General features: G+C 37.1%; 1 pseudogene; it reads right to left on the reverse strand.

Annotated features, from left to right (window-relative positions):
- Positions 1-12,132: 12,132 nt before the first annotated feature.
- Positions 12,133-12,873, reverse strand: LOC140523108 (olfactory receptor 6K3-like; annotated as a pseudogene).
- Between the last annotated feature and the right edge of the window lie 2,927 nt (positions 12,874-15,800).

Genomic DNA, 15,800 nt, shown 5'->3' on the forward strand with positions numbered 1-15,800 from the left:
AATTCCCACTCGCAGGAAGGCTTATACATGTGTGCACCATAAATAATATTTTGATGTGCATTCCCATCTCTTGCATGCATTCAGAATCATACTGGATATATATTTTTAGTAGGTTCAGATTATTTGATGAGCCCCAGGTAGCAGAAATGTCTACCATCTTACTGGACACATGTATGACAGATATCACACCACACACCCTTACAATGGTGATCTTTAGTGGGCACATGGTCTTGTAATAGCTTTCACAAATTTTTTGATCCTAGCAAGATATCTGTCCAGACTCTGCCAAAGCTCTGTGCTGATTCAGACAAGCATCCAAATGACAAAAGACCCCACAGCAAACAGCTCAACTGTTCCCCATTTGGCATGCTGATGAAGCAGCAAAAATAGAAATAGCTTTGGTTCTGATTATGCATGAAGACTGTGTCGCACCTGTCACAGGTATAGAAATTCTTTTTGATCTAGGGATCCATAACACTGGTCATCAGACAACAGTTTAAAGCCCAGTTGTAAGTGAGATTGTGCCCTGGTGATGAATAATTGCTACTCTCCCTCACCATGGAGTAGCACATCGAATATTACCCCTGAGTGTTCCTCCAAAAAGCTATATCCATAAACCATATCTCTTTCTGAGTTGGAAATCCTAGGGTCTGGTGTAGGACCTCTGCCATTTACTAAGGATCTGAATGATTGCTTTTGAGGATGAGCAAGAGTTCAGTGGCAAAGCGCAAGTTAGTTCCACAACTTGTGCAATTGCTATCCACCAGATGTCACGTTTCAGAATCAATTACTATGCTACATATGATCAGTTTTAACTTTCTATGTGTTCCACCCCTTTCCTCCCTAGTATTCTGAACCTCAGTCACAATCTGAAGAGGTGATTCCAATGAATCTTTGCATCTTTGAATCAATTTGAAATATTGTACAGGAACCATTTATCATCTAACTTTCAAACATTTTTCCTTGTGAAAACAGGAATGCATTTAACCTTGTAGCACCCAATTAGATCTATAAAAAAGTTTCACTTTCAATATACTTTTGGATTTCTCCCATAAATCACTGAATGTATTGACCGATAAGACCTGAGTAAATGTTTTAAGTTTCTCTAGATTGTCCAACCAAAATTTCTTTGTCAGGTTCGATGGTCCTGAAACACATTATGGGCTTCTTCTGTCTCATCATCTTTTCAAGAAATATTTTCACGGGTACAAATTCTTAACATCAGGTGCCTTGGGCAAAGAAGGTTATGATGGCAACCTCAGTTATCTATTGGAGTTCTTGAAGAGAGACCACTAAGTCAGTACTAATTTGTAGGGCTCATAGACCTTACACAGACATTTATGATTATTACTGAGTAAATTTGTATTTCAATAACATTATTTGCTTCTAGAGAAATGGGAGGGATCCTACAGATATGGAGTATTATATGGATTTTCAGATGATGTCATTGTATTATTAGTTTTTTTAAATTGCTTTACTTTGTTACAAGAGACCTCTCAATAAGTGGGGGGGATAATAAGTAAATGTTTTAAAATATAAAAACACAGTAATACAACTTTTAAAAAATAAGTCATAAAAATGAGTTAATGATTCTTTATCTAGGCTATGGTTTATGCTGCCATTCACAAATACAGTCAGCTTACAGTGAACTTCAATTTCTTTTTGGGCAGCCTTTCTTGCTGCACAGAGAACTACTTTCTTCTGCACATATTCAAAGTCACAGGCACCCAAGTATTAGTAAGTACTCTCTATGTCCTAGCACTGCGCTAAGTATTATGGTTATAAAGAAAGGCAAAAGACAGACCCTGATCTTGAGAAACTCACAGTTCAATGGGGAAGACAACTTACAAATGTACAACCAAGATTTGGATGGGATAAGTTGGAGAAAATCTCAGGGAAGTTTTTCAGTTGCCCAGTTATAGTTGGAGTATTTGGGCATATCTGTACATGTGGCATAGACTCTTAGCTCTGCTAAACTGTTCTCTGAACCATGAATGATTATTTCTGTTTCTCATTGCCAACCATAGAATGATTTGTCACACACATACACACATACACACACACACACACACACACACGCTCTTATCAGATACCATTCCCCTCCTTTTTATCTATTTTAAATGTTGTCTTCTCCATTAGGTTGTGAGCCCCCTGAAGGCAGGGACCATCTTTTGTCATTCTTTGTATCCCCAGCACTTAGCTTAAAGCCTAATACATAGTAGGTACCTAATAAATATTTTTGACTGCTGTTGAATCTACAGATTCCTTGAAATATGACTGCTATATCATCAAGTCCATATGGCTGTTGCTTTAGTTGCCACTCTAAATTCTGTCAGCTAGCTATCACTATACCCATGACACTAGGGAGGAGAATCAGCAAAACTGATCAATATTTAGCAAAAAAAAACCCACCTAACAGTGTATGCAATGTGCCACATCTAGGACCCACCCTTCACCTCTGCAAAGTAATGAGGTGGGGAATATCTCCTCATATTTCTTCTTTGGGATAAAATTTGTTGTTTTAAAGTAAATTTGTATTGATACCTTTTGTTTTTACATTGTCTGCATTTCTTCAATCATTCATTCCCTTTTCCTTCCCCTTCCCAGACAGTCACTCCATATAACAAAGACTATTCTCATAAAGAAAAGGAGGACGAAAATAATCAGTGTAAGTAATTAATAACTTGAAAAAGTCTGACAATAAGTGCAATGTAGTATACTTATGGACCTCTCTCCCAAAGACATAGGGCGGAAGTGTATTCTCATAGCACTTATTTTGAGCCATGTTCATTTTTTATAATTGTGCAACATTTAGTTAATTTTTTTGTGTGTGGTTGTTCTTTCTGTTTTATTATTGTAATCATTGTATATGTTGTTTTCTTGGCTCTGCTTGCTTCGTTCCGCATTAGTTTATATAAATCTTTTCATGTTTCTTTATATTCATCACATTCCTAACTTCTTATAGTACAGTAATATTCCATTACATTCCTTTAGGTGTTTCCCAATCAATGGGCATGTTCCCTCATTGCAATTTATCTAGAACTATGTATCATTCCTTCCTCTTAACCTCAGACATCTTCCCCTACTATGTCCTTATTCTTTATGTCTCACATGAAGAGGTAGCCCATGTCAATTTCTTCTACAGGCACTATTGATTCCATCTACTCAAGTCTTCCCTAGGAGACTTCCCCTACTCTCATTTACATTCCCTCTCTTAAATTCAGTCTCTCCCTATTTTCTTTCCTGCTGCTTACAATATGTTTGAATCTCCATAATCTTAATGTAAAAGTAAAAATAAAACCTTCTCATTTGATCTGACCATCATATATCTCTTGCCTTTTTCTTTACTAAATTCCTTCAGAAAGCTCTTTGTACATGGGACCTGACTTCTTCCTCTCCTCTCTCAGTTTATGAATCCTCTGCAACCTGGCTTCTAACTTTTATCACTCAACTTAAACTCGTCCCTCTATAATAATCAATGATCACAATTGCCAGATATATTCTCAAGCCTGATCGTTTTTTAATCCTTTTCTGTTTTTTACACAGTAATTCATTCTTTCCTCCAGGGTGAATTCTTTAGATCTCTCCTTTCTATGTTTTATTGACATTCCTCTATCTGCCTAATTATTCCTCAGTTTCTTTTGCAAGATCTTCATTGAAGTCATTCCCACTACCTTTGGGTGACCTCCAAGGATCTCTTCTCCTTTTCCTCAGTACTTTCTTATTTGGTGATCTCATTATTTTACATGAGTCAAATTATCATCTTCATGTATAAACAATTATAGTTTCTCTTTTGACCTCCATTTTGACATCACCAACATTACTTTTTTATAATCTAAAACTTGATGTCCTATAGAGAGCTCAAACTCAATATATCTAAGAGATTACTGTCTTTCCTCAAAACCTTCCTATATCCTAGCATTCCTATTACTGTGAAAAGTATCACTATCCCCACTCCAATATCATCCTCAACTTCTTGCTTGAACAACTCCCAATGTGTTGTCAGTTCTTATTGTTTCTGCCTTCACAACCTCTCTCTCCCATATTTGTGTGTGTGTGTTCATGTGTGCGCTTACATTTCCCTTTCTCTCTACTCACATAGCCACCACCCTTTTCTTAAAATACTTCTCAGAAGAGTTCTTTTGAAAACTGGTCAAAGATCTCACAGTTAGAGTACCAACAGTTAATGACTAGAGAGAGTTCTAGCAATCTTTGCCCCTTTTGGACTACGTCTATTGCCATCAATGCAGAAGCAGAAAGGGGTCACATAGGATTGAGGACTTGCTTCAATTTTTCATTTGTTTCAAATAAACTAAAAAATCATATAAATATAAAATATTTGGGGCAGACCCATATATAGCAATATTATAGAGAGTATGAATATGCTGAATAAATGGTGACTTTTAAAGTCCCTTGCAATTCTGATATTCTTTTATCTCAACTCTGTTGGCCTTGCATAATTCCTAATTATCTCGGATTGCATGAATTCATACTCTCATTCATTCTTTTTCTCACAAATGGTTCTTTCCCCTGTTCGGGAATTGAGTTTATGCCCCATCAATCATTTGACTGAATGCAAGCTCTTCCTTGCTCCATCCAACCTTTCAGGAACCAAATACCTCTTTAATGAATCTTTTCATTTTCTTCAACTCTGTTCTGAATGTTTCCACCAACACAGCCTCTTCCCAATGTTGAATCACCAAGATCTTTCTAAATTCATTGGTATGAACATCTTTTCTAAAGCAATCCTAACTAAACAATCCTGGCCACTGCAAAATCTTTGATGTCAAAATCTGAACTCCAATAAGATTTCACCCTCCCTCCATAATCTGTCTTCAAAATGACATTTTTTTCAATCAGAGAAATTACCCAGTTAAGAGCATCTCCCAGTTTTATATTGTTGTAGGCCAATGGCTTTAGATCTTTTGTCATGAAATTGCGAGTTTGAATGTTAATGATATAAGCTAAATTGAGAGTTAAATACTAATGTACATTGGCCCAATAAGGCCAGGTTCTGATCCAGCAGCCATTGAACACAATGGAAGACCTCATCTGGTCTTTTGATATACGGTAGATACTAGTGTAGCATTGAGATAGTCAATTTGCTATCCATCCATAAAACTTATAAGAAGTTTACCTCCTTTTTGAGTCATGCAAAGATTTGATGATGGCTTATACCTCTGTTCTACTTCTTTTATTTCTCCATAAAAGCTGTACTTTAATGCCTTTTGGTGGCATAGAAATGATCCTGATTTCTTATGTGAGGGTGGAGTTGATTGACTTTATAAATGGAGTCATACTATCCCAAAGAATGTAAGTGATAAAATGTTTGAAGAATTGATCTGATTCATAAACTTTAGAATAAGTGCAAAAAAAGTCCTTGGTAACTTAGTCATGCCCCAGGAGTCTTCTACGTATTATCAAATTAATATGTAAGTGAGTTTATTGAAGAAATTAGAGCAAAGTGGAAATTCCAGTAAAAAAAATCTCTAAAGAGGAACCTGCTAGGAGGGAGAAAGAGGAAGGAAGAAGAGGACTAGGCTTTGCCCTTGACCTAGGTCTACTACCCATAATCCCCTTCTCAGTCCAAAAGATTTGCAAGCTTCAAAGGGTCTGGAGAACATTAGATTTGACAATTCCCACTTCCTTAGACAAAAGTCCAGTTCAGACATTTAATCTCTTCATACTCTGAGTTGAGGATATAAATTACAATCTTCTCCACCTATAGACTAGAGAGGTACCAGAGGGATGGTCCAGAGATCCTTAAATCAAGGAACAATTTATTTGACTATCTTTGGTTAGGTTATAACAAGCCATGTTATTACTGAGGTATCATACAACATCATTCCATGCATTGATTACCATTCTTGTCATATCTTTTTTTTTTTTTTTAGGCCTTTGTGGAGACATATCCTCTCCTGGGTATCATAGGAGAATTCATGCAACTCTTTGTCCCAGTCTTCACACCAGGTCCAACCCTTGGTAACACAATACACAATAGCTGACTACTAATTCTGTTCCCAACATGAAGAGAAATATAGATTATTGGCCAACCCAGGGGTTGAGGTGGAGAAGAATTCATTATATAGATTCCAAATACTCATTAAATGATGTTCTATAGGGGATAGGTAATATAGCTACAATGCTTCATCAAGTCATTGCAATGTGGAAAGGCAAAGTCAAGCAGAAGGACCTTCATGCTTTATATCTATAGATCCTTCTTGTGGTAGTTTTTTCCAAGACATTATTCCCCACCTATTTAGCCCTTTCTAGTAAGTATCATGTTTATCCATTCTTTTGTTTCCCTAGTCTAAGAAAGTATAAACAAGATCAACAAAAAGTTAGATATTGAAACCATAGAACTTCTTGGAGATCATTTATTTGGTTACACAAGGGTTGGGACATATAGTAGTGGCAATATAACCACATCAATGAAATCATATCATTACTTGAGATAGAAAAAATTTTGTTGTTAATGAAACTAAGTTATAATAGCAGAGCTGAGCAAGAACCATTGGGGTGGATTGAAGTAGCAGTACAGATTCTCAAACATATCAGCAGAGGATGGGAGTCCAGTGGAACTGAGTGAGAGAGAAATGCAAGGCACTGGTGATAGCATCAATCACTCTTGAGACAATGAGACCATAGACCAAATGTTTGAAAGCCACCTACTTGAATTTCTGGGAGCAAAGATGGCAGAGTAAATAGTAAGAGCTCTCACCCTCTCTTTGTTGACCTTGAAAAATCTGGAGAAGACTGCCCCAGGAAAAATCCTGGTATAGTGGGATCAGCCTAAGGGGTAAACAGTCTCTCAGCTTCAGAGACTAGGAAGATCATCAAGGAGAGTACCTCTTGCTGTGACTGAAGGAGACCAGTGCAAGACCAGAGCTGTCCCAGACAGCCCCACCTCAGTGAACCAGAAGGAAATCCTGAGCCCCAGGGGGGTGGAGCCCATAAGGACCAGCACCAGGACCCCAGCTGTGCTTTAGCACAGCCAGGGGAATTGGGCAGACACCAGTGCAGACAGGGGTTCACCAAACACTGAGCACTCTAGCTCAGGGAGGAGACCTCCTGTGGCCAGTCCAACCTTTCCCCACACCTCACACCTGAAGCTTCAATATAACCCTGGGGAAAATCATAAGTACTTCACCTGGCCTCTGCTTTGGCATACCAGTCAACTCAGAACCAAGTAAGCTGCAGCATTCTAGCTTCTAACTGAAAGAACCAACAAAACAAACAAAGCCTCAAGTTCTCAGGACAAGAAATGTGGGACAAAGCCCCTGTGACCCAGAAGCAAAGATCCACTTTACAAGTCAGGGAAAAGGCAATCATCATGAGCAAGAAGCGAACCACACAAATAAAGACCATAGAGTCTTATTACGGGGACAAAGACCAAAACACAAATTCAGAAACAGACAGCATTGAGACTGTACTCACATCTGAAGCCTCATAAGGGAATACAAACTGGTCTCAAGTCCAAAGAGCATTCTTGGAAGAGATCAAGAAGGATTTTAAAAGCCAAATTAGAGAAGTAGTTGACCAATGATTTTAAAAATATGAAAAAAATTCACTGAAGAATTAAAAAGGAAAAGTGGGCAAATGGATAAGGAGATACAAAATCTAACTGGAAAAATTAGACAAATGGAAAAGGAAGCACAAAACCTAAAAGGAGAAAAGAACTCCTTAAAAAGAACAACTGGACAAATGGAAAAGGAGGTGCAAAAGTTAACTGAAGAAAACAATGTATTGAAAATTAGAATTGGGCAAGTAGACCCTAATGACTCTGTGAGACATCAAGAATCAGTCAAACACAATCTAATGAATGAAAAAAATGGAAGAAAATGTTAAATATCTCATTGGGAAAACAACTGACCTGGAAAATAGAAGCAGGAGAGAGAATCTAAGAATTATTGGTCTACCAGAAAGCCATGATGAGAAAAAGAACCTGGACAATATCTTCCAAAAAATTATCAAGGAAAACTGATCCAAGGTCCTAGACACAGAGGGTAAAAAAGTCATTGAAAGAATCCACTTATCATCTCCTGAAAGAGATAACAAATTGAAAATGATAAGAAATACTGTTGCCAAATTGCAGAACTATCAAGTTAAGGAGAAAATACTGCAAGCAGTCAGAAAGAAACAATTTAAATATCAGGAACTATAGCAGGGATCACACAGGACCTTGCAGTTTCTACATTAAAAGCCTGGAAGGATTGGAATATGATATTCTGTAAGGCAAAGGAACTTGGACTACAACCAAGGATCAATTACCCAGCAAAAATCTAATATTTCAGGCAAAGAGATGGACATTCAATGAAACAAGGAATTTCTAGACATTCCTAATGAATAGGCCATAGCTCAATAGAAATTTGATTTTCAAATACAAGACTCAAGAGAGGCATAAAAAGGTGAACAGAAGGAAAAAAAACTTTCTACTCAATATAGGCAAACTGTTTACATCCCTATATGAGAGGATGATACTTGTTACTTTTGAGAATTGTATATTTATTATGACATTTAAAAGGTATATACAGAGAGAGAGAAAGGGTAAAAATTAACTGATGTGATGATAAAAAACACGAATAAAGGGAGCAAAGAGATTGTAAAGAGAGAAGGGAAAAGAAGGAGGCAGAAAAAAGATAAATGACATCACAGGAAAATGCACAAAAACACATTATAGTAGAGAGAAAGAAGGGAGAGAGCAATGTTTGAGATTTACTTTCATTTGATTTGGTTCAAGGAGGGAACAAAATACTCAGTTAAGTATAGAAATCTAACTTGCCCTATAGGTAGTAGAAAGAGAAAGGAGAAAGAAAATGAAGGGTAAGTTAAAAGGGAGGAAAGAAGTAGTAAGGGTAAAGGAGAATAAAAGGGAGGGGGACTGATAGAAGGGAGGGAAGACTGAGGGAAGTGATGGTCAGATTTAAAAGTCTACTGTGGAAGGGGAAGGGAGAACTAAAAGCAAAAACATGGAGAAACAGGATGGAGAGAAAGACAAGGATAGTAATCATAACTGTGAATGTGAATGAGATGAATGCTCCCATAAAATGGAGGCAGATAGAATGAAATTAAAAACCATAGTCCTACAATATGCTGTTTACAAGAAACACATTTGAAACAGGGGGATACACACAGGGTAAAAGTAAAAGATTGGAGCAGAATATGTTATGCTTTAGCTGATGTAAAAATGAAGGGGTAGCAATCCTAATCTCAGATAAAGTAAAAGCAGAAATGAACCTAATCAAAAGAGATAAGGAAGTAAACTATATCCTGCTAAAAGACACCATAGACAATACAGCAATATCATTACAAAATGTACATGCACCAAGTGCTATAGCATTCAGTTTCTTAGAGGAGAAGTCAAGACAGTTAAAGGGAGAAATAGACAGCAAAGCTATACTAGTGGGGGATCTCAACCTCCCCCTCTCTGAACTTGATAAATCTAATCTCAGAACAAAGAGATAATAAAAATGAGAAAAGATCCCTCATGTACAAAAATATTTATAGTAATTCTTATTGTGGTTGCCAAGAACTGGAAATTGAGGGAATGCCCATCAACTAGGGAACAGCTGAACAACTTGTGATATATGAATGTAGTGGAATGCTATTTTGCTATAAGAAATGATGAATGAGAGGAAATCAAAGATGTCTGGAAGGATTTATATGAACTGATACTGAGTGAAATGTGCAGAACCAGGAGAACATTGTACACAGTAACACCTACAGTGTGCGGGGACTGTTTCTGATTTACTTAGCCCTTCACAGCAATTCAAGACCCTGAAATATTCCCAAAGTCTCTTGAGGCAAAATGACATCCACATCCAGAGAAAGAACTATGGAATAGAAACGCAGAATGAAGCAGATTATTTTCTCTTGTGTTATGTTTTGGTTTGGTTTGGTTTTTCTCATGTTTTCTTCTATCCACTGTAATTCTTCTATGCAACAATAGTAATATGAAAACATGTTTAATAAGAATGTATATGTAGAACCCACATAAGATTTCAAGCTGTCTTGGGATGGGAAGGGTCAGGGAGGGGGAGAAAATTTAAGAGTTATGGAAGTGATTGTTGAAAACTGAAAACAAATTAATTAAATTTAAAAAATAAATTAAGCTTAAAAAACAAGTTATAGCAGAAGTTAATTTTAGGAGGATGTTTAAGGAGAATATAATTAGGTTTCAAATGGAGAATTCAAGTGAAACCTTAATTGTGAGCATATAAGTATTTCTGAAAGAAGGGAAGAGTATATGTTTATATGTCTGGGTGTGTATATGTATGTATGTCTGTGAATATAGTTGTTTAGGAAAGAGAGCAAAGGGAAAATAAATTAAGCCAGGAGAGGCAGGATAAAGGATAGAAGTTACTTGAATAGGATAGAATAGGAAAAAAAAGTTTCCAAAGACAAGATGAAAGAAATTTGTTCTGAGAGATCTCAACCTGGTTTAAGGAAGCCCTGTTTAGGTGTACAAAGTAATGTGCCAAGTATAAGGCTCAGTTAGTAGTCTAAAACTGTATTCTGGGGGAAGCAGGAAGAACAAAGAGATATGACCTTCTTAATGTGGTATTAAGCCAACATATGTATATATATATACACCCTGTTTAAAAGTCACCAGTTCTTTACACAGAATGGTGCAAGGCTATTGGGTCAACAGAAGTACCGATGAAAACTAGATCATTCGATACCATCATTCCTAAATCTCCAACCAAAAATTCCCTTCACATGGTAAATTATGTTGATTCCAAATACTCATTTGGAATCTACATAACATGGCAATCTTAAGCTCAGGGCTTTCTGAAAACACTGAGATGCTACATATAGAAGAAACTTGTGGCGAAGACTAAGCAAGCATGGGAAAACTTTGTTTGGGAATAGAACCTTGCAATACTTCTCAGTACAATTTCATAGCCTCTACAAAAAAGAAAAGACAGAATCTCGGAATGGCCAAGTACTTTGGAGAATTTCTGCTCCTGTGTTCAACATCATTTTATATTTGACTCAGCAAGAAGAAAAGAATAGATTACTGAGGCAAGATGGAATAAATTACAATAAAGTGAAAGCAGAGCCACAATGAGTCACTTTGGTGACTGGGGCAAGTAGCCCTAAACCTGTCCTCAGATCAACAATGTAATTCATGCTGTGAAAATAATACAAAGGAAAACAAAACTAATTGAGTTGAGTAAGAGAAAAAACTAGCAGACTGTGTCAGTGGTAGGAAACAAAAACTCTGGCATACCCTATGGAGTCTCTAGGAAATAATGAAGCCACTTATGGATGGTATGCCTTGTCAAAGATGAAAAAAACATAGAGGGCTGAGGAAAATCTCACCTGGTATGTAACCAACAAAGTGAAAAAAGAAAGAGACTATCCAGTAGCTTCACAGTTTAATGAATTATTTTTGAAAACTTGATGCAAAATTAAACTATTTTTATGGTGATCAAGCAATGAAGGTAAAATTGGAATTAAAAATGTAACAAAATATTTAACAATTAAAATGCATGCCTTCTACATTTCAATCTCTAGGAGAAGTGTGTGATTAATCCTGCCTTCGTTATGGCAATGAGGAAGGGTAAAGTAAATATTATGATAGGATCCCTTAAAATGACCCACTGCATGGGACCATGATAAAGATAAAGAGAACAAGTATATACATACACACACATACACACACACACACACACACATATACATATATATACATATATATATAGATGGTTAAGCTGTCTGCAAATCATAAAATACTATAGACATTTCAGATTCTAAAATTTCTATTGTTCTCACTTTGGAGAGAAGAATTTCTTAATGTACTCCTTGTTTTTCTCATTCCTCAAAGTATAGGTAATAGGGTTTTAAATGAGGTCAAGGAAGGTAAACATCACTGCAATAGTTGTGTTCCGGAATGGAGGGGAAGTAGCTGAAAAACATAGATACATGAGTTGTTGCTGTTTTTCATTCTTTGTTCTCAAAAAGGATCAATAACATCAAGAGGGTGATGCCTTGACTTGCAAGTAAATTGGATTTAAGTGAGGCAGAGCTGTGCAGTTATCAACTTCATTCTCTCCTCCAGAGTCATTGGAGTCCAGCACCAAGATATAAATCAGGATGACTGGTGATGGCCCAGAAGATTCATAAGTACTACACTGCTAAAAACAACATCAAGACAGAAAGATGACCAGCACAGAGGGAGAAAGTTTTTGGCGACTCTCTGTTGAAGGTATCCTTAAGATTACAGTAATAATTTGAATGTGGGAGAGGGCAATGATTAGGCCAGTAGAGAGGATGGAAATAGCATGGATTATATCTTGCACCAGGACCACAAAGGTATCTTTGCAAGCCAAATTAAGTACAGGGGTAAAGTCACAAAAGAGCTGATGGATCTGATTGTAGACATGGAAACCTAGGCTAGAGATCCATGCAACCTCAGGGAATAAGATAAGGAAGCCAAAGGCACAAGAACCAGTGTTCAACTGGGCACAGAGACTGGTTGGTCATTATGGTTGAGTATCTAAGAGGATTATAGATAGCGATGTACCTAGCAATGGCCATAGTCATCAACAGGATGCCCTCAGTGTTTCCAAGTGAATGGAAAAAATACATCTATAGTAGGCAACCAGTGAAGGAGATAGTCTTCTGGTCACTGATCAGGTTTGACAGCATTTTGAGGATGGTGGCTGTGGTACAGCAAATCTCCAGGAAGGAGAAGGTGCTGATAAAATTGGACATGGGGTTATGGAACCAGGCATCTAGCCTTACAGCAATGAAAATCATGAAGTTCGCAATGACAATGAACAGGTAGATAAGGAGCAGTGGAATGAAGAGCCAGAGGCTCTCTTCCTGGAAGTGGGGGAAAATAGAGAAGAGAAATTCTGTCACCATCAATGGGCAGATTCATCTGTGAAGGACAGGAAGAACATACACTGACTCCAAAAGTCACAAGGCCATATTTTTAAGCTATTTTCAGACTCAAACAATTATCTTTCCTCTTTACCCATAGCAATTCACTGAAATTCACATGATTTAGATTTTTAAGGGAATGCAGATTTCATCTAGTATCCTTATTTTTGTTACCTTTAATAATTTTTTTCAATATCTAAGTTATCCACCAAAGTCCTTATCCTTCATAATTTTTCTCCCCAAGCCCTTTCTTCTTTCTAGTCTGTTACTGCCATGGGCACCACTATTCTCCCAGACACCTTATCCAATCTGTTGTCTATGCTTACAATATCTCTACTATATTCCCACATCTCTCCTCTGACTTTATCACCACTCTGTGCAAGCTCTTATCATCTCAAAATGGATGATTGTAGTATGCTGCTAGTTGATCTCATTAGCATTCCCTCCAGTCCATTTTCCACTCCACTGTCACAGTGATCTTCCTAAATTACAGATCTGACCGTGCTATCTAATCTGCTTAATAAATTCCAATGCTTCCCTGTCACCTCAAGGATCAAAAATCAAACCCTTTATTTGGACCTTCATAACCTGTTCCTTTCTACCTTTTTAATCTTCCTTAAATATGTTCCTTACTCCCTTCCATATACCCTACCAGTGACATGAGTTTCCTGTCTTTTTGATACATTATCACTGACTGTCTTCCTGTGCCTGAAAGACATTCTCTTCTTATCTCTTTGCCTCTTGGCTTCCTTCAGATCTCAGCTAAAATCTCACTTTCTTCAAGACTTTTCGGATTCACTTTTCTGATTCTACCTTTATTCTAATTATTATCTCCAATATAACTTGCACATATATTATTTGTACATAGTTGTTTACATGTTCTCTTTAGAAAATGAACTCCTTGAGATTGGGAACAATTTTTGTCTTTTTATCCCCAGTTCTTACTTCATCTTTCTAAGACAGTTTCTTCAACTGTAAGATGAAGCAGTGTAATATGATGGAAAGAGCATAGGACTTGGATTTAGAAAGACCTACAGTCACATCCATGCCCTACTACTTACTACCTGTGTGACTTCTGGCAAATCATTTAAGCTTATTAATCTTTGATTTTTTCATCAGTAATATTGAGATAATAATACTTGTTCTACTTATCTCAAATAATAATACTTCTTCAACAGAGGTAATTTACTTGATATTACAAGGTTCATGAAATTGGATAGAGAAACATGTACATCTTTATTTTAATAAAATTGGTTTCCTTTGCAACCCTATGCATTTTAGGAGAGCCAAGATGGCAGAGTAGATAAAAACTCAGCTGAAGTCTCCCAATATTCCCCTCCAAACAACTTTAAAATAGTTCCTCAAATCTAATTCTGGAGTAGCAGAGCAAATAAAAGTTCAGACTGAGAGATTTTTTCTAGCCAAAGATAACTTAGGAGGTCAGAAGAATAAGTCTGTGACGCAGGAGATGAAGGGCAACACAAAGTACATGTACTATGAGCACCCACAGCAGGTCTTGAAGGTGGCTACAACAATGGAAGTGGCATCTTTGGGAGATCTCAACCCAGAGATAGTGAAAACTGATTAGAAAGAGACTACAGAGGACTCTTTGCTGGCACAAAGTGCAGGTCTCCATGTCAATGCCCATACACAGTCCTTGGTCCCAGTGCCAGATTAAAGAACTAGCACAACTAGCAGTTGTGGTTCCAGAGGCAATGTAGAAAGGAGAAAGTAATCTTTTATTCCTTGCTTTGTTTTTGCAACATAGCTAATATAAAAATACGTTTTGCATTTTTTCAAATGTGTAATTGATATCATATTTCTTGTCTTCTCAATGAATGCAGGAGGAACAAGTGAGAAAAAAGTGAACAAGTGAAAAACAAATGAAAACAAGTGAAAAAAATTGAAGGAATGTTAAAATAAATGATAAATATTTTTAAATATATTTAAATCATGTGGATCTTAATTTATGCATTTAAATATTATTCTGAACAGGGAATCTACAGGCTCCACTAGACTTGAAAATGCATACATGATAGAAAAAAGCTTAAGAACCCCTCTTGTACAAGCCATCTAGAAGGCTGATATTGCTAAGCACCTTCAGCTACCTTCCAGGATTGTTGTAAGGATCAGACGATAATATTTGTAAAGGATTTTCCGAACTTGAAAGCACTCTATAGATGTTTGCCATTATTGTTGTTATTAAACAGAACAGGTAGCTCTCTTGTACATACTCCTCTGTCCAAGGTAGGTAGGTGGTACAGTGGAGACAGCACCAGTGCAGGAGTCAGGAGGACCTGAGTTCAAATCTCACCTCTGATACTTGACACTCACTAGTTTGATGCTCACAAGCTTGAGCAAGTCACTTAACCCCAGTTGCTTCATCTTGGTTCATTTCCAGTCACCTTGATGAATATGTGGTCACTGGATTCAGATGGCTCTGAAGAAGAAGTGAGGCTGGTGGCCTGCACAGCCCTCCCTCACTCAAAACAAAGTCAAGTACAACTGATGTCATTATTTCTCTGATGGCATAGTCTTCTTTGGCAACGAAGGATAAATACATGCCTTTATCCAGGTGGACTTAATATTAGTATTAGGCTAATGAAGAAGACTCAAAGAGCTTTCTTGCACCTAATTAAACAATTTCTCTAGGTTCTGATAGCCTTATTATTGAAACTAGTTCCCAAGTACACAGCCACTAACAGCCAGGACCTTATGACGTTGTCCCCAACTGTACTCATTTATGTAATGTCATCTGTGTCTTCCCAAATCTTTCTATACCTGAATGCCAGAGAAAACTTTTTCATTTGGGAAACTTGATCCCTTGATACAGTGGTCTTTTCTGACCCTGGAATTCATTTTAAGAAGAGAGCCCACTGCTACTTTTATTCATGTTCACTTCTGCCAGG

This window comes from Notamacropus eugenii, chromosome 2, assembly GCF_028372415.1.
Source record: "Notamacropus eugenii isolate mMacEug1 chromosome 2, mMacEug1.pri_v2, whole genome shotgun sequence".
In the NCBI taxonomy this organism is placed as follows: domain Eukaryota; kingdom Metazoa; phylum Chordata; class Mammalia; order Diprotodontia; family Macropodidae; genus Notamacropus; species Notamacropus eugenii.